At 44.6% G+C, this 24,572-nt stretch overlaps 1 protein-coding gene, 1 long non-coding RNA gene and 1 pseudogene across 19 annotated transcripts in view; 1 reads left to right on the forward strand and 2 right to left on the reverse strand.

Annotated features, from left to right (window-relative positions):
• Positions 1-24,572, reverse strand: part of SVIL (supervillin) — a 258,674-nt gene that overhangs the window by 175,393 nt on the left and 58,709 nt on the right. For 15 of the 18 annotated variants that reach the window (XM_069547648.1, XM_069547643.1, XM_069547647.1 and 12 more), the window contains exon 3: positions 16,871-16,971. The gene's annotated coding sequence lies outside the window, so the exon portion shown is untranslated. Of the gene's footprint in view, positions 1-7,108; positions 7,285-16,870; positions 16,972-24,572 lie in introns of those variants that run through there. The other 3 variants (XM_069547644.1, XM_069547634.1, XM_069547636.1) reach the window with 2 other exon arrangements.
• On the forward strand, positions 1,846-3,587 carry LOC138417467 (uncharacterized). The gene is made up of 3 exons (XR_011248137.1): positions 1,846-2,009; positions 2,266-2,450; positions 3,009-3,587. It is a non-coding gene; the product is annotated as an uncharacterized lncRNA (long non-coding RNA).
• Positions 8,542-9,372, reverse strand: LOC138417461 (large ribosomal subunit protein eL8 pseudogene; annotated as a pseudogene).

A 24,572-nucleotide genomic window follows, 5' to 3' on the forward strand; every position in this document is an offset into this window, starting at 1 on the left:
GGATGGCGCTGATTCCCTGGAGTTCAGAAAACCAGGATATGAGACAGGAGACAAATGATGCTATGCTCCTCCCCTCCCATTGTGACCCCTGGCTCCTGCTTTCCCGGCTGATCACAGCCTCAGCACCGGACCCTCCCTTCCAGCCAGGACCACATCCTGTGGCCAGGAGCTCAGCCTTCCTCCCTGCTTCTACTCCCTCACCCCTTCTCTCAACTGCCTCTCGTCAGAACTACTACAAGAGCCTCCAGCTGCGTTTCCCTCCTCAAACTAATCCTCTTCACTCCTTCCAGAATGTGTTTTAAGCAGCCTGACTGACTGCATCACTCTTGGGGGGGAAATCTCCCAACTCACTCACCAGCAGTTCTCAGCATGGACTTGGCTCGTGGCGTCTCCCTGGGCAGCCAGGTACTTCTCCTAGATGAAGGCTCATGTGACCAGTTCTGAGAATTCGAGGTTCTTGAGGAGTAAATGTAAGCATGTCCCCACAAAAGACTCACTTTTACCCTCCTGTAGATATTCATCAGGAGGAGGGGAAAGGGATCAGGTTACACATGAATCCTGGGGCAACTGCACTTGACTCACAAGACGACTCTTGAGAGTCCCTTGGACTGCTCGGAGATCAAACCAGTCAATCCTAAAGGAAATCAACCCTGAATATTCACTGGAAGGACTGATGCTGAAGCTGAAGCTCCAATCCTTTGGCCACCTGATGGTGAAGAGCCTACTCATTAGAAAAGACCCTGATGCTAGGAAAGATTGAGGGCAAGAGGAAAAGCGAGTGACAGAGGATAAGATGGTTGGATGGCATCACCAACTCAAAGAACATGAGTTTGAGCCAACTCAGGGAGAGAGTCAAAGACAGGGAAGCCTGGCATGCTGCAGTCCACGGGGTCACAAAGAGTCAGACACAACTGAGCGACTGAACAGCAGCAACAGAGCTGACCTCATGGACCCAGATCTGCGGTGACTTACTTTGACAGATGTGTGGCTGATAGCTGTGTGATTCAAGAGGATTGCATGTTTTGTTTTATGACCAACTTCACATTTGGATACATCCAGGACCCTGTGACACGTGCATACAACATCTGTGTGCTGGTGACAAACAGGGGGTTGAGAGGGGCTGGCCTGGTGGGTAATTCCAAAGTCCCTACTGTGACTCAGCCCCTCCCACCTCTTCAGTCGTATGTCCCAGCACCCCTCCACCCCAGAGGCGACCACCAGAAACCACACTGACTGGGGTTGCTGGATCCAGGCTGGTCTCAAGAATGCCATCCTTTCCTTGTCACTTGGAAAATCCCTCATTATCCTTTAAGGCTCAGCTGACTCTACTTCTCGATGAGCCCTTCCTAACGAGCTCCGTGAATTCCAGCCTCTAGACTGTTCGTGCCCAAAGGGCAGGGGCCCCATCTGTCTCTGCATCCACGGAATCCAGCAGTGCCCGTCACTCCCTACCCACAATAAATGTCTGTGGCATGCCTTTAGGTCTCTTTCTAATTTTAATTCAGCGACATGCTCTTTTTTTTCCAGCAGTAACCAATGGACACTGACTACCCCTCTGGAGTTAGAAAGTGACAAGAGTGACAAAGTGGCTCCTCACTTTATAGGCAGGGAATGAAGTGGGTGGAGCCAGCTCATAGGCTTTTGGCAGAAGCCTCACTGTCCAGTTTTCCCTCCATGAAGCACCTATTTCTGAAGAGAGGAGGACGTCAGAATTTCAGCCAGAACTGTCAGTATGCAGAAAGCAAAACAAAGTTCTCCACCTGACTGCTTCTGCCTTCTGCAAAGTTCCGCTTTCTAAATGGCAATGAACTTGAGCAATCAAGAGAAGTATTTGTTTAAGCCGCTCCTTTCCAGGGGTTGAAAACACGAAGCACCAGGGTCTGAAGTCTGTCCTCGTTTCTGCTATGATGGGACCAGCCTTAGAATCACTTTCTTTTTCTCCAGTATAACTTGGGAAGCAGACTTGGAATCACTTTCTTTTTCTCCATAAACTTGGGATTTCGACATCTGTGAGTAAAGACCAAAACATACCTCGTCATCTCTTAACACCTACACTAATACACCCCCATGACTCTGAGCTTGGGCTGCCTGGACCATGGACAAATAAGTTTTACTGTGGGTAGATTTTTAAAAAGCAAAAAGGGTTTTTTTGTTTTTTTGTTAACAGTATTTTTCAACCAATAAAGCACCCTCTCCCAGTTAGTCTAAATCAATCAATCAATGTCTGTCTGTCTGTCTCTCTCTCTCCCTCTCTCCCTCTCAAAGCTTATGGAGAGCTTCACTGGTTTGGAGGACAATATTTCGAGCTCCAAGGTCATGTGTAGGTCACTGGCTTCGAACACCAGATGAGCAAGCCAAGCCCTCTCTCCCAGGCTGCAGCTTCAAGAATGATGGGTGTGGAGAAACGCGCAGCAGGAGCAGAACTGCTGGGCTCACGGTCCAGATGAAATGTGAGTGTGCTGGGAGAGAGGGGGAGGCCTGGCCCATGTTTTATGAGTCCTGGCTGCGGGCACACAGCCTCTCAGAGGGCCGGACCAGCGTTGCATTCCTGGACACCGCACTCAGAGTCTTGAGAGTAATCGGAGATGTACAGAGTGTGACCTACTCTATTTCGGCTGCTACAGATTAAAAAGTATGGGACTGCTGTCGATTCATCGCATGGCAGAAATGCAGAGGTGGCTTCTCAAGTGGGGACACTGGCTCAGAGAGATATGATACAGCAGTGCAGGGAGACGCTTGCACACGGGAGAAGACTCAGAAGTTCTTTCCTTTCCATGAGGGGGCTGACATCACAAAGCGTAGCACCAAAAGGGGTTCCCTTGAGAAATATCGTATGACATCCCTTATATGCAAAGTCTAAAAAGAAATAAACAGATGAACTTACCGACAAAACAGAAAGAGACTCACAGACTTAGAGAACAAACTTATGGTCACCAGTGGGAGGGATGTGGGGAAGGGATAGTTAGGGAGTTTGGGATGGACATGAACACACTGCATATTTAAAACAGATAACCAACAAGGACCTACAGTACAGCGCAGGGAACTGTGCTCGATGTTATGGGGCAGCCTGGATGGGAGTTTGAAGAATGGATACATGTGTACGTATGGCTGAGTCCCTTCGCTGTTCACCTGAAGCAATCACAACATTGTTAATCGGCTGTATCCCAACACAAAATCAAAAATAAAAAAAGGGGCTGGGGGGTGGGGGAGGTGGGTTTCCTTGGCTGACTCCAAACAACAAGAGAGAATGGACAGCCCTGATTTCTGCATGAAACACGACATCCCTGTGGTCCTCCTTGGGGTGCTGTGTAAGAGTCCATCTCTGCACCGGCTACAGAGGGGAACTGGGAGCAACACCCAGACCCCAGAGATGCACTGAGGACACAAAGAACCAGGGCTGCTTGCTCTGTAACCACGTGCCCGGCCTCTGCACACCCTGAAACCCCACGCAGCCCGAGGAGGGGGCACAGTGCCCACCACTGGGTTTCCGGCGTCACGATCCTTCTTCTCCTCCAGAAACACAAGTCTTAAGTGATGGCTGCACACTTGGGCCAACCCACAGAAGCCTAATAAACCTGTAATAAAGCGGAACCACAGTACAATAATTCTATAAAGCTGAATCACTACGCATTGTAGCTTCAAGTGTGTCTGCGGCTCCCGCTGGAGATCCTGGAGGCACAAAGGGTGGTGACTTCCTACCCTAAAGGTAACCCAGACACGGTTGATTTGGGGGCTGGGGTGACAGCGCTGAGGAGGAGAGCGCTGTCTGTACACGTCTAAGCGTGGGAGAACAGGGTGAGTGGGAGAACAGGGTGCGGGGTTGGGGTCAACCGAGCAGGCAACACGGGGGCAGGGCTGGGTGGGGGTTGAGAGTGCATGCGAGTTCAGGAGGAGGAATTTCTGGGGTAGGTGGGCGATGCTAAAAACCGGAAAGTTTCAAGAAAAGAAAATAAGGGAACGATATGGAGACCCATTGATTAAGTTCTGAAACAGAATTCACTTTCTGATGGTTCTCATTTCACAGCCTCAGGTGACAGCTTGGTCTCAGTCCAGAGGCCAGAGAATTGCTGGTCTAGGTCAACCCCAAGGTCTGGTTTGGTTCTAAAAGCCTGAGATTCTGGGACTCTGGGGCAAAGCACTGTCTCACAGTCACCAGAGAAAACTGAAGAGAATTCTGAGAAAGAAGAGTGTAATACAGATGGCGGAAGGGGATCCAGGAGAGATCAAGTGGGTCAGCACCAGGCGTTCAGGAGTGAGAAGTATTTCTGAGACAGCAAGACTGGAAATAAAGATTAAAAACCCTGGATCACACCTCAGCTCCCTCAAACAGGGACTCGGTGTAGAGTGGACGATCCCTTCAAAGACCCCAAAGTCATCTGCTGGACTTGTTATACCAGCGTGGACTCCTTAGTAGCATGCATGGGGAAAATTCCCTTTGGAGGCGCTCTTAGAAATGTCTGGTAACCTCATCTGTGGGATGGAACACACATACTGCATCAGAGCAAAGAGAGGAGAAACATGTTGGCAGATACATCCTCAAAGGATGATGCTTATTTAGGAATTATTCCAGGTTCTCCCAAGTCCTTAGCATGGCCCACATTCCCACCTCGGTGCCCTGGGAATGTGAATTCCACCAGGACAGATTTTTGTCTGCTATGTAGATGATTTCATTTCTGGTACCCCAGAACAGTGCCTCACTCACTTCAGTCACTCAGTCATGTCCGACTCTTTGTGACCCAATGGACTGCAAAACACCAAGCTTCTCTGTCCATCACCAACTGAATGGCAAACCACTTCAGTATTCTTGCCTTGAGAACCCCATGGACAGTATGAAAAAACAGTGCCTGGCTGGTAGAATCCTCCTGCAATGCGGGAAACCTGGGTTCAATCCCTGGGTTGGGAAGATCCCCAGGAAAAGGGAAGGGCTACCCACTCCAGTATTCTGGCCTGGAGAATTCCATGGACTAGTCCATGGGACCACAAAGACTTGGATATGACTGAGTGACTTTCACTTTCAAGACACAGTAAAAGCTCAAAAAATGTTTGTTGGAAGAGAGGGATGAATAATATCTATTTTACAGGGAAAGTACCAGACAGAGTTTTTATAAAGTAAAAAAGTTTTTTCATTGCCCCTCACTGCTCCCCCCGCAGTCTCTAGTCTGTGATTACAGTCCTGCTCACTTCAGCAAGACAGTTTCACAAGCCTGAATTAGTTCACCTCCTCTCCACATACCAAAATCTTTGGGGAAGAGTTTCCTTATTAGATGAGGCCTGATTTCCCTGCAGGGCTTCCTGGCAAAGGCCTCAGTGCATTCTGATCTTTTAGCATCACTTATGCAAATCCATGGCACCTGGGCTCCCAGCACCGGGAGGCCTGGTCTGCAGGCCTTTTTGTAAGCTAATTGCCTGGTGAGCCCTGAAGACAGGATTGCTTTCCTGAATCACACTGCTAACAGGGCCCTCCCTAAATATTTTTTGCCGATGGCCAAGTGGGCAAGCTTGGCTTTTTTTCTCCCTAGAAACACGATCCTGCTTTCTATACCAACAAGTATTAATTCAAATCCCCAGTGGGCAGTCCAGGATATGAAAATTACAGTAATCTAATCTTGTAGAGGAAGACGCATGAATCATCATTACATGGTCTGACAAAGAGCTAACTGATTAATCCCAGGCTGCACAGAGGCTGGGGTCCACAGGCATGGCTTCCTGGGGTCTATAAACCAAACAAGTGGACCCACCCAGCAAACATCAGAGAGGTGACAGCATGGTTTTCATCCCAAGGGCACACGCTGGAAGTCTCATCATTGTTTGGAAAATTCCGTGACTGAGGGGCCAGAGGAGCTGCAATCTGCGGCTCAAAACTCTTGTCTTATCTTCTAATTCCAGTATCAACTGCTTAGGCTCTGAGATTTAATTTTAAGTAGAAACTGGGAGGTTTGCGGAATAATGGCTTCTCAGCAAGTGACCGGAAACCCCAATGGTCTCAGGGGAAAACAAAAGACTATGCCCAAGACAAGACAGGCCACCAACCAGGATGTACTCTGCACCACATCACAGGAACCCACCTCGCTGAAGGAAGGTCCTGACCTTGTCCTGAAACTTTCAGAAAGAACACTGGAGCTCCCAGCTTCCACCCAGAAACCGCAGCCCCAACGCCCTGGGAAACTTGGTCACGGCGCCCACAGCCCTGAACCATCACTCCACTTTCTTTTTTTCCCCCCTACTTTTTCTCTTACACAGCTGTGTTCAATTTTCTGTCCTTGGGGTTTTTAAAGGAACATTTATTCTAGGGCCAGGATTCTCCAGTTTTATGGTTATACAACTCCCTCCCAGGGCCAAAGAATGTTTGAAAAGCCTAAACCCGGCAGAGAGAGTTAGTAATAGTATCCAAATGAAAGTGAAAAGTCCAGACTTGTTCCAATTTCGATTCAACTGCTTACTTGATTATATTGTACCTTCTGTTTGCCCTTCAAGATGCTTGCTACCTACTGTTTTTAAATCAGACTACAAGGAGGGTGTATATATGTCTGTGTGCGTGCGTCTTTGTCTCTTTGTGTGTCTATGAGGGCATGTGTGTGTCTGTCTCTGTGTGTATATGTCTCTGTGTATGTTTGTGTGTGTGTCTGGGACCAGGTAAGGTACAGAGAAGTCCAAAAGTGTATTTATATTCTTCCACAGTTACTGTTTCCTGCTTGATGGTAAGTTTTATTTGAAATAAGACATTCATCATAAATTGGTTTGAATAAAAGATCACAAAGAATAATGCCTGAAGGATTTTTACGGACTTATTTATTTTTCCTGCAGAGAAAGCCAGACAGTACTAGGTTTTTGGTAGTAGGACAGGTTTTTTTTTTTTTTTTTTTAAAGAACCCTAGTTTTTACTTAAACAGTCAACTAGTGGCATTGTTAGCTAAAATGCCCAAACCTAAGTACATTATCAACATTCAAAAAGCAGAGACCACTCCCCTCACCAAACATATACAAACATACACACACACCCCAACCCCACCAAGAAAAGAGCACAAGGCCCCTACCAGCCCGTGAAATGCTAACGAGGCTTCTAAATGCAGCCAAATGGAGTAATCTCAGAAAATCCAAAAGTCCTTACCTGGCTTCTCCTCTCTTCCTGTTACCTAGAGTCCCAAACCTCAGAGAAATCAGCCCAAAGGTTCTGTCTACATAGGTTCACGAACATCCTTTTTTTTTTTTTGGCCCCCTGGAGTCTCCCAAGGGCCAGCTGCCGGCTTCATACACACCCCGTCTCCTTGATCTGATGGACAAAGCAAAGTTCAGGCTCCCGGGCTGAGGTCTGTGACACAGCACACACCACTCACATGAGAGGTCTGGCTGCAGCCCAAGGCAAACAAGATGATTTTGAGAAACAAAGTTATTTGCACAGACCCACCCTTGCGCAGAGAAAATGGAATCAGTTTTCCTCCATGGATGGATCTGAAATGCTGTCAGCAGCACCTGCTAAACGCAGTCTGGTCACCTGCAAATGATTACAAGACACCTGGACACTGACCTCGAGACCTGAGCATGATGAGGGACCAGGGCAGGCTGTTCTCAGGGGCCACGGTGAGCGGAGCACACCAAGGCTTTCTCTTTTGACCATCTCTCGCTCTTTTAAGATCAAGATAATCAACAGTGCCCTTTAGCCCGGCCTTGTAGGCAAAATGACAGGTTAAGGTTCAAATGATTCCTTCCAGATAACCAGACTCTAACTGTCCCATAAGCGGAAGTTAGTAGAGATCTCTAAACCCAGGGCAGAGGACAGCTGAAAAAAAACAACAACAAACAACAGATTCTGGACTCATGGTTTCTTTGAAGCTGGTGATTTCCTCAAGTAGGGCAAACTCCTGATAGTGATTTCCCATAATAATTAAAAACCCTGTGGATCTGTGCTTGAGAACAAAGATGCTTCTTTCAGAAGAAGATTGTTTTCATGAAAGTAACCCTGAAAAATTCTTCCCTCAAAATCCCTAAACTGCACGCCCTCTACATGCACAAGGAAATACAACCAAACAACAATAACCACATCAAAATAAGTTTTCCAACCACACATACAAGGAAAAAATCCTTACAAGAAGGCTTTTAGCAGAGCTTGAAAAACCAGCATATTTTCTCATATCATGCCAAGCCAGTTAGGAAACACTGGGTTTTAAAACTAAGGTTTTATGATCAGCCACTTACATTCCTTATAAGAAAAGGCAGAAATGTGAGCTGAGAAAAGTCAGATACAACTTTAAAAATCCGACTTACCAAAGTGTGCAGGGTTGCGCACGCACGCGCACACACACACACACCCACCCACCCACCCACATCCACACCCCCACACACACCACCACCCCCACCCCTGCCTTGTAAAAGAGAAAATAAACACCACTTGGGCTCATCCAAAATGCATAGTCTTTAATCATGGTCTCGAGACATGATGTTTGCCCAGAATATCCAAAGTGCTTAACAGTCTAAGGAATAGTCCAAGTTCTCAAGAGAAGGTTGTTACTTGAAGGACCATGTGTCTTTTTTTTCTTTGTTTTTGAAGAAGAATCTTTTTTATTACTTTTATGTACAGAAAACTCAATAGTGTACACTCAGCCCAGCTTGGTGGCCAGCTCTTTGGCCTTTGCCTTTTCTAGCTTGGTGATGCGAGCCACTGACTTCGGCCCCAGGACACTGCCTCCCCAGTGATGACGGATCTCATCGTATCTGTCATTGTAATTGGTCCTGATGGCTTCCACCAGCTTAGCCAGGGCACTCTTGTCCTCCAAGTTGACTTGTGTGAAGGCTAAGGTGGTGCACGTCTTCCTGTGCACCAGGCGCCCCAGCTGGGCCTTGCCCTTGATGATGCAGTAGGGAACCCCCATCTTGCGGCACAGGGCGGGCAGGAAGACCACGAGCTCGATGGGATCCACATCGTGAGCGATCACCACCAGCTGCGCCTTCTTGTTCTCCACCAGGGTGGTGACAGTGTTGACCCCTGCTCTTGGTGGGGGCATCACCTTTGCCAGCAGCTTTCTTCTCAGCTCGGGCCAGCAGCCTCTGCTTCTTCTCTTGCTTTATCTCTGGTCTGTACTTGTGGGCCAGCTTAAGCAGCTGAGTAGCTGTGTGTTGGTCCAAGGCCTGGGTGAATTGGTTAATTGCAGGAGGCACTTTCAGCTGCTTATAGAGAACAGCCATTTGCCGCTGCAGCCGGATGTAGCGGGGCCACTTGACAAAGCGGGTGAGGTCCCTCTTGGGTTGGATGTCCTGTCCAATGCCAAAATTCTTGGGCCTCTTCTCAAAAAGGGGGATGACCGCCTTCTTGGCCTCCCGCTTCTTCACCATGGCCGGGGCTGGGGCCACCTTCTTCCCCTTCGGCATCTTGAAGGGCTGGCGTAGAGAGCGGACCATGTGTCTTAAACAGTTGCTTTCACACAATCTAAATGAATAAAGGAGCACTGGGGAAAGAATGCACTGATGCAAATGGTAAGGCCCACGGTTCATACACCTTTGAGGCTTTCTAGCTGCTAGTGATTTGTGTGCAAGGATGACCTGCCTGGAAATGCACTCATTCTTCACCCTCAAAAGTCCAGCTGCCCATGTGGCATTCCGATAAACAGGCTTATGAAACGGTACCAGACTTAGGCATTCCTAGGTGCACCTTTTGAGAAAATCACCCTGTTCCCTCCACCTCACTTCAGGATCGGCTGTAGTCTTGGGAGCCCCAAAGTTGGGATCCACTAATGTCTGAAGAGCTGTGAGGCAGTGATGTAGGCACAGCCAGGACTTTGCTCTAAAAAGACCTACATGGACTCAATTAACAAAAGCTTGTAGGATGTCTTTTCTTTTTAATCTGATTTCAAATGAATATTGTTTGTTTTCAACTTTCTTAATTTTTCATTGAAGTACAGTTGATTTACCGTGTTAGGTTAGTTACTCATTATAGCAAAGCGATTCAGTTATACATATACATATATCTATTCTTTTTCAGATTCTTTTCCATTATAGGTTATTTTAAGATATTGAATATCATTTCCTGTGCTATACATTTCCTGAGCCTTGTTGGTTATCTCTCTTATATTTTGTACCTGTTAATCTCTAATTCGCAATTTATCCCACCCTCTTCCCCTTTGGTAACTATAAGTTTGTTTTCTTTGTGAGTCTATTTCTCTTTGCAAACATGTTCCTTCGTATCATTTTTTTAGATTCCACATATAAGTGATACCATATGATATTTGTCTTTCTCTGACTTACTTCACTTAATATGATATTCTCTAGGGCCATCCATGTTGCTGCAAATAGCAATATTTCCTTCTTTTTATGGCAGAATAATATTCTGTTGTATATATGGACCACATCTTCTTTATCCATTCATCTGTCGATGACCATTTAGGTGGCTTTCATGTCCTGGCAAATTGTAAATAGTGCTGCTATGAATGATGGGATGCATGTATCTTTTCACAGGAGAGTTTTTGTCTTTTCCAAATATATGCCCAGAGATTGGAGTGTTCAATCATATAGTAGCTCTTGTTGTTGCTCAGTTGCTCTATTTTTAGTTTTTTAAGGAACTTTCACACTGCTTTCCAAAGTGACTGTACTGATTTACATTCCCACCAACAGTGATGGAGGGTTCCCTTTTCTCCACACCTTTTCCAGCTCAAATAAAAGATCTTTTAAACATTTCAACCTAAATTTCAAAAAAATCATGTCAATAAAATCATTCTCTCAGCTTTCTCCCAATCAAAATAATAAAAGAAAATCAAAATCATCAGAGGACAAACAGTACAAAGTCTGAGGACACTTCTCTGGACTCTAGCCCAGCACCACCCTCCTGCCTCACCTCTACCTACAATGGGTAGTGTCCCAGATACAGGAATTACACCTGCAAGAGTTGGCCCCATAGAAGAGATGACCTCAAACTCTACCAGCACTTGGTGTTTCAGCCAAGCAGGAAATGATCCGGGAGCAATTTCCCCCAGAGTGTGGCTCATCAGAATTTCTAGAAACAGCTGCCTCACTGCTTCCACTGCTTTTCTGCACAGCCCCTCTCAATCCACTCTGGTCTGGGGTCCCCACCTCTGAACTACCATCATCCTGGTCACCTGGGCTCAAGGACCCCACCCTCTCCCACTTCCTGCCTCCTTGGCTGGCTGCCTCCCCTCTACCCCATCCCAACCTGAGCCTCATGAACAAACTCTTTCTGTCGTCATCCTTTCAGATGAACTTACTTGTTACCTAAATCCCATCTATAGTCAAGAGTTGCTCCTCAGAGTTCTGGCATCATGTTCAACTATCTACTTAATACCTCTTTGGGATATTCAACCGGCACCTCACTTTATATGTCCACAACAGAAATCTCAAGTCTCAAAGCTGGCCTTCCTCATGAACAAACAAACGCAAAAAGAAAAACAAAGAAAACCCTCCTTCCCCCAGTCTTTCCTCTCCTCAGAAGCTGCCAGGATTTGGGAGTCATGCTTTCTGCCCTCCTAGTCCTCACTCCCCAAAACTCAGCTATCACCAGTGTTGACAGCTGTACCTCCAAGAAACATTCTTTTTCCTTATAGACAACAGCTTTATTGATATACAATTCACACACCATACAATTCGCCAGTTAAAAGTGTACTAGTCAGTGGATTTTCATATATTCTGTACAACCATTATCAAATCAGTTTTAGACATTTTCATCACCCCCAAAGGAAACCACATACCCATCAGCAGTCACTCTCAATTTCCCCTACAACAATACAGTCTTGGGCAGCCATTAATCTGCTTTATGTCTCTATAGATTTGCCTGTTCTGGAAACTTCATATAAATGGAATCATATAACACACAGTCATTTGTGTCTGGCTTCTTTCAGTGAGTATATTTGCAATATTCATCTTTGTCATAGGATGTATCAGTACTCCATGCCTCTTTATAGTCGAATAGCATCCTATCATATGAATACACAACATTTTGTTTGTTCATCAGTTAATGGACATTTGGATTATTTTCATTCTTTGGCAGTTGTGGATAATACTGCTATAAGATGCAAACTATTATATATAGGATGGACAAACAATAGAGTCCTACTGTATAGCACGGGGAACTCTATTTAATACCTTGTGATAAACCATAATGGAAAAGAATATTACAAAGTATATATATGTATAACTGAATCTTTTTGCTTTATAGAAGAAATTAACCAAACATTATAAATCAACTATACTTCAATAAAATTTAAAAAATAATACTGCTCTATACATCTGCATCTCTTTTGCTGTCTCACATACAGGGTTATCGTTACCATCTTTCTTTTGGACTCTGTGGGAGAGGGAGGGGTGAGATGATTTGGGAGAATGGCATTGAAGCATGTATAATATCATGTAAGAAATGAATCGCCAGTCTAGGTTCGATGCAGGATGCTTGGGGCTGGTGCACTGGGATGACCCAGAGGGATAGTATGGGGAAGGAGGTGGGAGGGGGGTTCATGATTGGGAACACATGTACACCCGTGGCAGATTCATGTTGATGTATGGCAAAACCAATACAGTATTGTAAGGTAAACTAAAAAAAATACATAATAATAATACTTCTATGTTATGTTTTTATATAGAAATATGCTTTCATATCTATTGGGCATACACCTAGGAGTGGATATGCTGGGTCATAAGGTAAAATCTATGTTTAACTATATTAGGAACTGCCAAACTGCTTTCCAAAGTAGCTGTTTGGAAAGATTCTGCATTCCTACCAGCCATGTATGAGAGTTCTAATTTCTCCATGTCCTCACCAACACTTGTTACTTTCCATCTTTCATAGAGGGTAGGACACAGTATCTCCTTTGGTTTCAATTTATATTTCTGTGATGGCTGGTGATACTGAAAGTTTTCTCATGTACTTATTGGCCATTTATATATCTTTGCCTGTTTCAGATAGTTGCCCATTTATGAAGTAGGTTATCTTTTTATTCTTGAATTGTAAAGAGTTCTTAGATATCCTGCTGTTGCTGCTGCTAAGTCGCTTCAGTTGTGTCCGACTCTGCGTGACCCCATAGACGGCAGCCCATCAGGCTCCCCCGTCCCTGGGATTCTCCAGGCAAGAACACTGGCGTGGGTTGCCATTTCCTTCTCCAATGCAGGAAAGTGAAAAGTGAAAGTGAAGTCACTCAGTCGTGTCCGGCTCTTAGCAACCCCATGGAATGCAGCCTACCAGGCTCCTCTGTCTATGGGAATTTCCAGGCAAGAGTACTGGAGTGGGGTGCCATTGCCTTCTCTGATATATTCTAGATAAAAGTATGTTATTAGGTGACATGATTTGCAAGTTTTTCCTCTCATTCTGTAGGGTTTTTTCACTCTCTTGAGAGTGTCTTTTAATCCCAAAAGTTTTTAATTTGGTTGAAATCCAACTTACCTATTTTCCTTTTGTCACTTATGCTTTTGGTGTTATGTCTTAAAAAATTAATTGCCTAGCCCAAGGTCATGAAGATTAACACTCATGTTGTCTTCTAAGAAGGATGTAGTTTTAGTTCTTACATTTAAAAATTTGATTCATTTTGAGATAATTTTTATACACAGTGTAAGGTAGGATCCAACTTCATTCTTTTGTGTGTTGATATTCAGTTGTCCTAGACTATTTGTTGAAGACACTATCTGCCAATGAATTGTCTTGGCATCACTGACAAAAACAATTACCATAAATGTAGGAGTTTATTTCTAGTCTATCAATTCTATTCCAAACATTAATGTCTATCCTTATGCCAGAACCACTGTCTTGAGTACTGTAGCTTTGTATTAAGTCTTGAAATCAGGAAGGGTGAGTCTTCTAATTCTGCTTTTTTCTCAAGATTGTTTTAGCTATTCTGGGTCTCTTAAATTTCTCTATGAACTTTAGGGTCAGTTTGTTGATTTCTGCAAGAATTCATCTGAGATTTTGATAAAGACTGCATTGGCACCCTACTCCAGTACTCTTGCCTGGAAAATCCCAGGGACAAAGGAGCCTGGTAGGCTGCAGTCCATGGGGTTGCTAAGAGTCGGAGACAACTAAGTGACTTCACTTTCACTTTTCACTTTCATGCATTGGAGAAGGAAATGGCAACCCACTCCAGTGTTCTTGCCTGGAGAATCCCAGGGACGGGGGAGCCTGGTGGGCTGCCATCTATGGGGTCGCACAGAGTAGGACACGACTGAGGCGACTGAGCAGCAGCAGCAGCATTGAATCTATAGATCAATTTAGGGAGTATTGTTGTTTTAATATAGTAAGTCTTCTGATCTGTGGACATGGGAATTTTTTCCATTTATTCGGGACTTTAAATTTTGTTCAATATTTTGTAGCTTTATGAGCATGTTTTATACTTCCTTAATTACATTTATTTCTAAGTACAGGCACATCTTGTTCTGGTGTGCTTTACTTTACTGCACTTTGCAGATACTGTGCTGTTTTTTTTAATGCTAAGGGAAGCTTTGTGGCAACCCTTTGTTGAGCAAGTCTATCAGAAACATTTCTCCAACCGCATTTGCTCACAATGTCTCTGCGCCACATTTTGGTAATTCTTGCAGTATCTCAAACTTTTTCATTATTATATTTGTTATTGTGATCTGTGATCGGTGACCTTTAATGTTACTATTGCAAAATGATACTGACTTGCTAAAGGCTCCAATGATAGTATTTTTTAGCAATAAAGCATTTTAAAATTAAGGCATGTACATTGTTTCATTAGACATAATGCTCTTGTATCCCACAACCTTTCTGAAGCTGATCTAGACCTTAGGTGGAAAGCTTTCAGTCCTTTGAAATTAAGTATGAAGTTAGCTGTGGGGTTCTCACAGGTGCTCTTTTTAGGTTGAAGTCTGCTTCGAGTCTAGTTTGCTATTGTTTATTTAATCTTAAAGAGGTGTTAGAATTTGTGAACCAAATTAGTATGCACAACACACGTCCAAATTTCCCTGCATGAGACCGCTGTCGTTTGCTTGCTAAGTCGTTTCTGACTCTGCCATCCCATAGACTGCAGCATGCCAGGCAGGCTCCTCTGTCCTCCACTGTCTCCTGGAGTTTGCCCGAATTTGTGTCCATTGAATCCATCATGCTATCTAACCTTCTCATCCTCTGCCTTATCCCCTTCTCCTTGCACATGAGACAGGCCTGTGTGCAACTGTGTTCCCTCTGTGTTCGCTCCCTGTACCATCTCCACAGCTCAATGCTGCTCCTCTTCACAGGTCTCTGCTTCAAGGCAGAGCTGGACCGCCCTATTCCAAGACCCCGCTCCACCACCGCCTCCTCCCCAGACACGTGTCACACAACTTCCAACACACTCAGCCATTATCCTTCATTGTGATCACACTTGCATAAGGTTTAGTATTTGCCAGCACGGATTCATCATTTTAATCCTCACAACGACCTCACTAGGTGGACACTATTATCACCATTTTATAGATGTCAACATTGAAAGAGAGGTTAAGTGTCTTGTTCAAGTTCATGCAGTTTGTAAGCGGCGCACTCAGGATTCAAACCCAGATCCCTCACTCCTCAGACCATTCTCTTAAACATCTGCTATATTAACACATATGTGTGGAATCTAAAAAATGGTACAGATGAACCCATTTGCAAAGCAGAAATAGAGACACAGATGTAGGGAACAAATGGACAGACCCCAAGGGGGGAAGGAGGGGTGGAATGAGTCGGGAGCCTGGGACTGACGTATACACACTAGTATATTTATACTATATGTAAAATAGGTAACTAAGGAGAACCTGCCATACAGCACAAGGAGCCCTACTCAGTGCTCTATGGTGACCCACATAGGAAGGAAATCCAACACAGAGGGATATGTATACATATAACTGACTCACTTTGTGGCACAGCAGAAATGAACACAACATTGTAAAGCAACTATACTCCAATTAAAAAAAATTTTTTTAAAGAGGAAAAAAATAATTGCTCTTATTTGCTTCTTATCTTGCTATCTATATACAAGCCCTGCTGACCTCAATTACTGCTGTATTTTTAGCATCTAACATGGACGTGGCAGGTGTTAATACATACTTAATGAACACATAAACATTGGACTTAGGATGCCATGTAAGAAGAGCTCCATGGGACTCCAGTGAGCCTTGCCAACCATACGCCCATGGAGAGTCACAAGACTCATCCATTTCTGAGACTCTTTAGGAAGGAAGGTTATTGAATGTTTTTCAAACTCACTGTAGCACAGACCCATCTTCACGGCCCTGTCCTCAGTGCATTAATAGCCTAGAGAAGTGTGTTCCATGGAACACATTTTGAGAAATCCTGCCCCAGAGCAACAGGGCAGACAGCACAGTCCCCAGAAAGACGCTTCTGTTGCCCTTGCAATGCCTGGCCCTGCCTTCCTCTAAACAGTCTTAACTCAGGGACTTTCCCGGTGGTCCAGTGGTTGGGACTTTGCCTTCCAACGCAGGGGGTGCAGGTTCAAACCCTGGTCGGGCAGCTAAGATCCACATGCCTCAAGGCCAAAGAAACAAACCATTAAATGAAAGCAATATTGGAACAAATTTAATAAAGACTTAAAAAAAAATACACACACACTAAAAGTCTAACTCAAGAGTCCATAAAAGCTTTGTCGTGTCCACAGCCCAGTTCAAAGAGGAAACTCCAATATATTAAGCTTGGCTTTTCTTTTACACGCTGGAACAAACGGCTACTGGGCAAACAGACTTTCCCAATTTGTCGGAATGGTTCTCCCCCTGGATGTTCGTGGTCCCCAAACTTATGACTGAGATACCTTTACTTTTCTCAGAGCTCTGCTTTGTTGAATGTGACTGAAACAAACTCACCCTTCACAACGTCCTTTACCGTATTCTCAGAATTTCAGGCAAAACCAATGATGTGTATATAACCTCAGAATGGTTCTATTTCTCTCTGAATACTGACCGTAATGCTGATGTTTAAATCATAGCTTCAGATGGAGAATGACTGCAAAATCTTCCTGTCTCAGCTCTCCCAGTCTTCCAGCTCATCTACTCAAATTCTTCCTGCAAAAGAAAAGTTTCTACTCTGAAATCTAAGAAAGAAAACAGCCAACAACATAAGAACCACATGTATGAGCAAGGCAAAGTACACGGCTGTGATTCATTTGCTGCTTCTAAAGAGCTTTTCTCCTTTCAATTATTCATCTACAGTGGTGATTACAAATTATAGGCAGTGGTTAGAATATCTTTTTAAAGCTCTTATTAAAAATACTCAATTAAAAATACATTCTTTAGAGAGCTACCATACAATCCAGTGATTCCACTCTTGGGCATATATCTGGAGAAAAGTCTAATTTGAAAAGACATGTGAATCCTGATGTTCATAGCAGCACTATTTATGATAGTCAGGACATAGAAACAACCTAAGCGTCCACTGACAGATGAACGGATAAAGAAGATGTGGTAATATACAGTGGAATACTACTCAGCTATAAAAAGAATGAAATAATGACACATGGTAGCAACATGGATGGTAAAGTGAGTAAAGTTGCTAAGTAGTACACGACTCTTTGTGACCCCATGGGCTATACAGTCCATGGAATTCTCCAGGCCGGAATACTGGAGTGGGTAGCCTTTCCCTTCCCCAGGGGATCGTCCCAGCCCAGGGATCAAACCAGGGTCTCCTGCATTGCAGGCAGATTCTTTACCAACTGAGCTATCAGGGAAGCGCTAATACACGTAAAGCACTTTAAAAAGTCCTTCACAATTACCGTGCACGGTACTATTCTTATCCCCATTTCACAGACAAGGAATCTAGGCAGAGAGATGCAAAATAGCTGGCCCAACATAATTCAGCTGGTTTTAAATGCCAACACCAGATTAGAATCCAAACTCCAACAAATTTCTTCTTTTAACCATTAAACTACTTCTCTTTGTCTCTGTCCTCTCTCTTCAGAAACTTGTGTTTCTCTGAAGTAGGATCGTTTTCTCTCTTTCCACTTCTTTTTGTTCCATCTCTTTATCACTGGATTCCTGCACTAACTTTCTATGTAGCAGCCAAACCTTCATGTTTTTTCATTCTTTTCTTTTTAGAAGTCATTAATACTACCTGACTAATCTTTTCAAACATGCTGTTCCTACCCCGAAGCCCTTTAAGGGCCAAACTGTTTACAGCTTCCAAGAATTCATCTTACCTGTTCCTCTTCACTTCGCACACAACCTTGTCTGTCTGGCTAGTTGGTTTCCCTCCTTGTCCTGTCACCTGGCCTTCTTCACACTGTACTTAGAATAACGTGCATTCTACCTAAGTGTTTTCCTCTGAGACCCACTTCCTTCGAGGCTGAAGTCTTTTGCTGCTGCTGCTGCTAAGTCGCTTCAGTCGTGTCCAACTCTGTGCAACCCCAGAGACAGCAGCCCACCAGGCTCCCCCATCCCTGGGATTCTCCAGGCAAGAACACTGGAGTGGGTTGCCATTTCCTTCTCCAATGCATGAAAGTGAAAAGTGAAAGAGAAGTCTTTTGCATTATATCAATACTTCCACGATCTTTCATATAACTTAGTACTGGTCACTTGTTACATGCATAAATTTCTACTCTTTTTGGGGGGAGAGTTCACAACTTAACCTTTCTCTATGCTCCTACCACCGCTGCTTCCTAACCCACAGTACCCTAAAACATGGATGGACCTAGAGATTATTATTCTAAGTGAACTCAGTTACAAAGCAGAAGACAAATACCATAGATAACACTTACATGTAGAACCTAAAAAATGATGCAAGTGAACTTATTTACAATAGACCCATGGACGCAGAAAACAAACTTATGGTTATCAAAGGTGAAAGGTTGGGGGGGAGGGATAAATTAGGAGCTTGGGATTAACATATACACACCACTATACATAAAATAGGTAATCCAGAAGACCTAACTGTATGGCACAGGGAACTATTCTCAGTATCTGGTAATAACCTATAAGGGAAAAGAATTTGAAAAAATACATATACATGCATATGTATATAAATACACACACATATATATGAATAACTTGGCTGTATGCCTGAAACTAATATTTTAACATTGCAAGTCAACTAGTCTTCAATAAAATAAACTTTTGAAAAAAGAAAAGCAAAAACAAGACAAAAATACATCTTCCTCCTCTATCTTAAGCTTGGTGAATAAAACCGTTTCTATGTGCAAAGCTCTGATTTTTCTCTCATGATGAAAGCTGACATTTGGTCTAAAAGCCGAGCTGTCTCCTCCCGCATTCTCACATTCCTTGCTCCTCTGACCACGACTCTTCTCTCAGGGACCAGCATGGACTGGAAGACAAGGAAGCTGTGGTGCCTTTTGGTGTGGGTGGCTGCCATCCAGATAGCCTGGCCCAGGATGGAGCTTCTCAATGTCTGCATGAGCACCAAGCACCATAAGGAAAAACCAGGTCCCGAGGACAGGTTACATGGGCAGTGCAGCCCCTGGAAGAATGCCCACTGCTCTGTCAACATCAGCTGAGAAGCCCATAGCTTATTTCCTACCTGTACAGATTCACCTGGAACCACTGTGGCAAGATGAAGTGTGCTTGCCAGTGCCACTTTATTCAGGACACCTGTCTCTATGAGTACTCACCTAATCTGGTGCCCTGGATCCAGAAGGCATGGACACCACTCCCACAGACAAGAACCTGAGCAGAGAGCAGGGCCCACAGGCCAGCTGCCGGAGAGCATGATCCAAGAATTCTGGTCTGAGGCGGGTTGTGAAAGCAGCTCTTTTGCCCCTTTCCTGTTGCCCAATTTCTGTTCCCCTCTCACCTTAAAAGAATCCAATTATAGGAATGAGATCACCAGGCAAGCTAACCTAACTCCTGACTTATGCTTTCCTGAATAGACCCCTCACATGTGTGCTCAATCATGCCTGACTCTTTGCAACCTCATAGATTGTAGCCTGCCAGGCTCCTCTGTCCATGGGATTCTCCAGGCAAAAATACTGGAGTGGGTTGTCATTTCCTACTCCAGGGGATCTTCCTGGACCAGAGATCAAATCCACAACACTTGCACTGGCAAACAGATTCTTTACCACTGAGTTACCCATGCCTGCCTTGTCTAACCTGTTGATTCTTTTTCCTAGATTAAAGCATGAGGATGAAGAATTAAGTAGTTAAGAAATGATTAGCTCTCTACCTCCAACAGCTCCCTTAGCAATGCTGCAGGCAGATCACTTGTGTAGTGAAATAACACACAGCCAGTGTGCACACAACGGCACAGTGGAGAAGGACACAGAGCCCACCCCGCTTTTGGATGATTCATTGAGATTCTTTCCCCTTTTTGCCCTTTAAAAACTGTCATGGCTGAGCAGAATCTTCAGAGTTGGCCTAAGGACCTGAGTCTAACTTTGCCCTAGGTTGCTGGCTTTTCTGATTACAGCAACTTTCCTTTCTAGAAGAAAAAAAAAAAAAAGCAGAGCTATCTTGAGTAAACACGAGTTCTTTCTACACCACAGGTTTATGACAGACCCAAATAAGGGGCTCTGGGACAGAAGCCTTGTAACAAAAGAAGACAGAGGAGGATGGGTTGGAACTTATGAAAAAGTCAAACATGTACGACCAGAGGGAACTGACCAAGACCCGGGTCCTTAGAGAAGGAGAGAGTCTGATGAAGAAGGTGAGACCAGAGTAACCCATCTCAGGCATCTGGACTGAGGGACTGGCTAGAACTTGGTCTGTGCCACTGACTGCATGCAGAGAAATTCTTCAACATTCATCTTCTTTCAAAGGCTGGGGAAAGAGGGAAAACCCCACCCGCGCTGGAAAAACAACAGAGTAGGACAGAGGGAAGCTATACTTTCCTGTGTGGTTTTCCTTGTTGCTAGTTATTTGTGTACAGGATGACTTGCCTGGAAACACACTCCTTCCTCACCCTCAATAGGCTGGCTGCCCATGTGGCATTCCGATGACTCAGCCTGCGAGAAGGGCACCAGAAACAAGCAGGCCTCCAGTCCTGAGATCCCGGACCAGACAGGAAAGCCCCAGGTCCGTTAGCTGGCTAATGGCTCGTTGGTTAGTGGTTAAGACAGAGGGCCTTTGGGAAGTCTTTGATTTTCAGGGTGAAATAGGCGCCTCTTCCTCTGTTCTCATGTCCAGGCAGTGCTTGCTTGTGTCATCTTTTTTTTTTTTTTAATTGCTGTGCTGGGTCTCTGTTGCTGTGTCGGCTCTTCTCTAGTTGCGACAAGCAGAAGATACCCTCCAGTTGCGGTGTGCGGGCTTCTTATCACGGTTGCTTTTCACTGTGGCGCACAGAATCCAGTGTCCACAGGCTCCGGCAGTTGCGACACGTGGGCACACAGGCTCAGCAGTTATGGCACATGGCCTTAGCTACTTTGGGGCATGTGGAATCCTCCCAGATCAGGGATCAATCCTGTGTCTCCTGCCTTGGCCTGTGGACTCTATCACTGGGCCACCAGGGACGCTGCCCTTCTGTCACTTTTTGAAAACATCATCTTGGAAAATGGTTCACTCAAGCACAGGTGACCCTGAACTGGACAGCAGCCAACGACACGCCAGCATCCTAAAGGACACAGCTGGTGTCAGGATCCAGTCTCTGGAAGTACATGGGAGGCTTGGTGTCAGAGCCTCCCTCTCATGTAGGGAGAATGGGCTTTATCTGCAGAAGTCCAGGCAGAGGCAACTTACAAGGAAATGAGCCTTGTGGGGACAGGGGGCAGAGGGGCCTCCACCATGTAAAGTTCCCACAAGCAAGAAACATTGTCACCGCTGCTGGGGGAGTTTCAGACAGCTGTGAACTCATGATCTGAGGCCACAAAGATGGCTGCGGTAAACCCAGACCAACCCCTGGGTTTAAGGAGGTTGTTTTTTTGTGCTCCCCCCACCCCCAAATTTTTTTCCTTCCTCCCCTACAAATCTGTTTATTACTAAAAAGCCCTGGAGCCTTGGGAACTGGGCTAGACCAACAAAAGCCTCTCATCTCCTGAACCTCCTCCTCTACAACTACACTGGGGAGGAAGGACCTGCTTTAGGAAGGAGACCCTGTTTACACACTGGCTACAAAGAAAGGAAAATGAAAACATTTCAGAAAGAAAACAAGGCCAAGAAAACCAAAAGAAGCCAAGAGGCAAGGGCAGGAGAGGACAACCTCGTCCCTCTGTCCTTGGTCCATACCCTCTGGGACCCTCTAGAGCCAGGGTTCTCAAACTTGCATGTATAGAGGGACCCCCTTGGGTCTCCACACCAGGGGCAAGAAAGAAGTAAACTTCCAGTGGAGATCGTGAGCCCAAGGACCAAGGAGGAGGCTGAAGGGCTTGTACCTGAGATGCTTTCAATCTCAGAATCTGGTTTGTCCAAAGACAAAGGGAAAACCTCAGTCATGAGATAATAAAACTTCAGAATATACCATCAGGAGGACAACAAAACAATATATTGGTTTCAATGCATTCGTGATAACTTGGGGAAAAAAAAAAAAGAGCAAATCCACAGTCAGGCCAGGATCCAGACTAAGTGACAGGTTGAAGTTTAATTAAACTAGTCAAGCCTGTATAAAAGCAGAAAGAATTTCAAAGGAGAAGGGGACACTGGGAAAGTCAATATGGTTTCAGTGCAGCAGGAAGAGGCACCCAAACGCAAGGTCAGACCCAGGGGGGCTTGTCCAGTCTCTCCAGTGCTCTTTCCATCCTTCTAAAGCATTTCTTCCTGGTGGAAAATAAACTGTCACTGAACTTGCAGATGATTATCTCTATGCAAAAACTCTGACAAGACTTTGTCAGTAATTCTAGACCAGTTGCATCTGGAGGGGAAACTATGGCAGAGAAAGGCAGACTCTTATCTGAAGGCTTCAAAAGACTTGGGTTTAACAAGAGGTACAGTGGAGGTGCCCATAGGGAAGGGATGTTTCAGTGAGTTGTGGTCACATGTTACAGTCATCCCTTGGTATTTGAAGGGGATTGGTTCTGATCCCCTTGGATAACAAAATCCATGGATGTTCAAATGCCTTACAGAACGTAGTGTGGTAACAGATGTGGTACATACATACAATAGAATACTACTCAACCATAAAAAAGAATGAAATAATGCCATTTGCAGTAACACGGATGAACCTACAGTTCATCATACTAAGTGAAGTAAATCAGACAGAGAGAAATACCATCTATCACTTATATGTGAAATCTAAAATATGACCCAAAGAACTTATCTAGGAAATAGACTCATAGACATAGGGAACAAAGTGGTAGTTGCCAAGAGGGATGGAGTGGGAAGTTGGGGTTAGCAGATGTAGGCTATTACTTATAGAATGGATAAACAACAAGGTCCTTCTGTACAACACAGAGAGCCAGATCCAGTATTCTATGATAAGCCATAATGGAAAAGAATATCTCAAAAAGAATGTATATATGTATATCTGAATCACTCTGCTATACAGCAGGAATTAGCACAACATTGTAAATCAACTATACTACACTTAAAAATTTTTAATTAAATTTAGAAAACAGAAAAGTTTGGTATAGTATTTACATATAATCTATGCATATCCTCTCATATACTTCAAATCATTTCTAGAAGACTTATAATACCTAATAAAATGTAAATGCTTTGTAAATGGTTGCCAGGATGCACCAAATTCAAGTTTTGCTTTTTAGAACTTTCTGGAATTTCTTTTCCCCCAATATCTTTGATCTGCAGTTGGTTGAATCCAGGGACGCAGAACCCGTGGACTTAGAGGGCCAGTGGTACCTACCTAAGGAGCACAGAGTCAGGCACCTCTGGGCCCAGGGCATTTAGCAGAGCCTTGCCCCCTCACTGGGCATCCAAGAGTCCCCCTCACAGACCCGAGAGATGAGGCTTCCCCAGATTCAACTTTCACTCTGGCTACTTACTCTGTCTTTCTCTCCCTGGATGCTGAGAGCAGGGAAAGGAGGGTCTTGACATTTTCCCAGAGCACTGGGAACTTCCTTCCCTACCTCTACCCCAGCAACCAAACACACCTCAAGACACTTTCCTGAATTCAGTTCAGAGGCCCTCACCTCCTGTGAGGCTCCCCTGGCTGCCGCCCTCCTTTTGTGGGGACCTTTCTTGCTCAATTCATGCTAAAGACCTGATTACAAACAACTACTGTAGTTCAGGGAGCTTCCCTGGTGGCTCAATGGTAAAGAATCTATCTGCCAATGCAGGAGACACAGGATCGTTCCCTGGGTCGGAAAGATCCCCTGGAGAAGAAAATGGCAAAAAAAAAAAAAAAAAAGGAAAAGAAAATGGCAACCCACACCAGTATGCTTCCCTGGGAAATCCCATGGACAGAGGAGCCTGGCGGGCTACAGTCTGCGGGGTCGAAAGGAGTTGGATATGACGTAGTGACGAAACCACCATCACCTTTATGTGTCATTCTCAACCATCACAGGTTAGATTAGCTACAGCAACAGTAGTAATGGTAATAATTTTAAAATAATCATTTAAATTATTTGAACATTTATAAAAAATAAGTATCTTAGGACTTCCCTGGCGGTCTAGTGGTTAAGAACTCTCCTTCCACTGCAGAGGACCCGGGTTCAATTTCTGGTCAGGGAACTAAGATCCCACAACTGGACAAGCCTATGTTCACCAACAAAGAACCAGCATGGACAAAAAATTTAAAAATATAAAAAAACCCATCTCCAAGTCAGCAAAATCAC

Source organism: Ovis canadensis, chromosome 13 (assembly GCF_042477335.2).
Source record: "Ovis canadensis isolate MfBH-ARS-UI-01 breed Bighorn chromosome 13, ARS-UI_OviCan_v2, whole genome shotgun sequence".
NCBI lineage: Eukaryota > Metazoa > Chordata > Mammalia > Artiodactyla > Bovidae > Ovis > Ovis canadensis.